Source organism: Arachis duranensis, chromosome 9 (assembly GCF_000817695.3).
Source record: "Arachis duranensis cultivar V14167 chromosome 9, aradu.V14167.gnm2.J7QH, whole genome shotgun sequence".
Classification (NCBI taxonomy): domain Eukaryota; kingdom Viridiplantae; phylum Streptophyta; class Magnoliopsida; order Fabales; family Fabaceae; genus Arachis; species Arachis duranensis.
In genome coordinates, this window is record NC_029780.3 from 30,232,638 (window position 1) to 30,236,264 (window position 3,627).

Consider the following 3,627-nt stretch of genomic DNA (forward strand, 5'->3'; position numbering starts at 1 on the left):
TAATAATAATAATAATAATAAAATGTTTTACTAAAATAATTTATTTTAATGACCATAAAGTGAGTTGATAAGAGTTATAAGTTAAATCAACCAAATTTTCATATTATGCACAACAAGTTACTACTTTAAATAAGGTGTATTTTTTCTTCGGCTTATGATCATAAAATATCTTTATAGTTGCGGTATATATTAGTCATGTACTTAGGGGTGCACAGACCCGGCCTGATTCGAAGGCTTGATCCGGTCCCGAACACTTTAGGAGCTAATTTGGTATGATTTCATCGGGTTTAGGACCGGGTAAGGGTCTCAAAAATAGACCCGGTCTTTATTTCGGGTCAGGTCCGGGCCATAACTCGGGTCACCCGAAGTCAACTCGATGGCCCGGTCATCATACACAATTAATATTTTGTGTTATTAATGATGGATCATGACTATTCTTATGTGTAATTTAAGTATTGCAAACCTTAATATTTTGTGTTATTAGTCATTATAAGACTATAAGTTAATATTTTATGTTTAGAATGCATAAGACTTTAGACTAATGCATAATATTGTGTTATTTGTATTGATTTAAATATTTGGTATTATTAGACAATATTAGTATTGATTGTGGTTTTGCTTTAGTATTGATTGTGGTTATGCTTTAATTTTAAAGATGGTTGGTTCTTGTTATATTTTTCTAAGTGAATTTTACAATGTTAAATAATGGTTGGAGTCTTGGAAATTTGGATATTTTTACATGCTAGCTTACAAAAAAGTATCAACGTAATGTAATGTTAACGGTCCGGTTTTTACCCGATTTTCACCCGGTATAATTGTGGCCCGAAAGTATATAGGTTTCATCGGGTTTAGGATCAGATTCGAGTCTAATAAATAGACCTGGTGTATATTTCCAGTCGGATCTGGATCCCATCAAATCCGGCTTCACCCGGCCCATGTACACCCGTACATGTACTCATGTGTGTTAGAATTAAATCAAACCGTTGTAATGAAAATGAAATAAATAACACACCTATGGGTCACTCTCATCTATGGTTACAACTTACAACTTACAAGCATATTGAAAGTATAATGAATCTTGATTGAACTTATTGAATTATCGTAATCCTTCTGTAACATCATTTTTTGATTAGGTCTCGGCCAATAAATAAGGCTAAGCTTATTATATGAATAAATTAAATTAGATTGGCCCAACTAATAATTTAGTACCATCGCAAATATTTTTCTCTATTTTTATATTTTTTTAATTACATATTCTCAAGTTTATTTTTTAATTTTTTATTTTCTACGCATAAAAATGACAAAAAATAAAAAAAAACTAATGACTTTTAATAAATTTTAGGTGTGTTGTTAAGATAGAGAATGTAAAAAAAAAAAAGAATTAGGTGACCCATGGGTTGGCCCTAGGGCTTTCGGCCCATGAGAGTTTTTAGTCCTGAGGACACTTTAAAAATTTGACCCTATTAATTATAGGACTTTTTATTCTTCTGACCCTATAAAGTAGGGCCAAACATATTGACACCATTAGTAGGAACCCAATTAAAAAAAAAAGAGTATAGAAATCTAATTGTAATTTTTTTTTGTGATTAATCTAATTGCAAATTTGGTAGAACTATAGAGACTAACAAAATAATTAAACTAAATAAAAAAGCCATGTACACACTGAAAACCAGCCACTATGTATTTGTGTATAAATAAATATATATGTAGTTTGATCCATTTTCATGTATAGTTTGATCTATTTTCAATGTGTATTATATATTTCAATGTGTATTTTTTATGGATGATTGATTTGGTAGTTAATTTTTAGTATATACGTAGCATAGTTGTATAAAAATAACAAAAAAGTTCTTATAAACATAAAGTGTCAGAAATAAGAGACTAAACTGAAAAAAGTATGATGTATTATTTTGGTGTGTTGTAAATGATACAATATACAAGGGTATATCTAGGTGCTAGAAGAGTAAAAGCAATAAAAGCGTAATATCCTACAATAAATATACAGATATGTTAAATAAATATAATGGATACTAACCGATCTTTATTGATTCTAATTATGCTCTAACATCCCCCCTCAAAATCAAGTGGGAGTTAAGGATACCATCTTGAGTTTGGATACTAGAGCCCGAAAACGAGTAGGATGATAAGCCTTCGTAAAAATATCAGCAGTCTAATCCATAGTCACAACACCTATGAGTCGAACAACATCAATAAGGAGACATTGCCGTACAAAGTGACAATCAATCTCAATGGGTTTGGTGCATTCATAAAAAACATCATTATGAATAATTTGAATAGCACTTCGGTTGTCACAAAAAATATCAGTTAGGGACAACTGAAGAGCATGCAAGCTTCGAGAAACCAACGAATTGATACAACTTCAGTAGTGGTGTCAACGAAAGCACGGTATCCAGCTTCAGTGCTTAATCAAGCAGTAAAGGTTTGCTTCTTGGCTCGTCAGAAAATGAGAGAGTCACCAAGAAACAAACAATAACTAGTAATAGAATGACGTTCAGTGGAATCACCTGCCTAATTAGCATCTGAGTACACTTGAAGGTTAAAGATGAATGTGAAGTAAAATCAAGGCCATGAAGCAAAGTGCCTTTGATGTAGCAAAGAATGCAAAGAACTACTACATAGTGAGTGGTACAAGGAGCTAACAAGAATTGGTTAAGAACATGAATTGGATAGGCGATGTCTGGTCATGTGACAGTCAAATAGACGAGACCTCTAACTAACTGTTGATAAAGAGTAGAATTTTCTAAAACAGTGTCATCCATAAGAGTAAATCGAACATTAAGTTCAAGAGGAGTAGACTCAGTGCGACTATCTGTAATTCTGGCTCGAAAAAGAATATCAGAAGTATACTTAGCTTGAGAGAGATAGATACTGTCATCTGAGGATATGACTTCAAGGCCAAGAAAATAACTGAGAGAACCTAGATCTTTTATCTCAAAAGTGTGAGACGAGCAACATGAGCAAAAGTCTCTTCATAATCAATGGCATATTCTTGCATACATCCTTGAGCTACCAATCGTGCCTTATAATGGTCAATAGAACCATAAGAGCGAGTCTTGATCTTATATACCCATCTACTATCCACAACTTCTTGATCAAAAGGAGGATCAACCAAGTCCCAAGTGTGTGTATTTTCAAGTGACTGTATTTCTTTCTACATTGCTTGATGCCAATTTGGATTTGTGGAGTCTTCTCGAAATGACTTAAGTTCATGGTGATGAAGAATAGTAGAAAAATAATGATAATCAAGAAAATGAAGAGATGGATTTCTTACCTTAGAAAAACGAGGGGAGGGAGGAGGCATGACAGTAGGAGCAAGAGCATCATCCGGTCTGAAATCATCGGAAAATGGAGAAGACGAAAAAGTAGGAGGCTCGAGAGGTTCACATGAGATAGAACCTATAGTATATTCATTAGAAAAAAAGATCAACATCGGGGTTAGTGAAAAATGGTGACTGAGTAAAAGAAATGGACTTAAAAGAGGAGAAACTATAGAACATGTGATGCTTCCAGAATACAACATGACGAGATATAGGAATACGTCAAGAGATAGGATCCTAACAATGATAACCCTTGTGTTCAGAGCCATAACCAAGAAAATAACACATG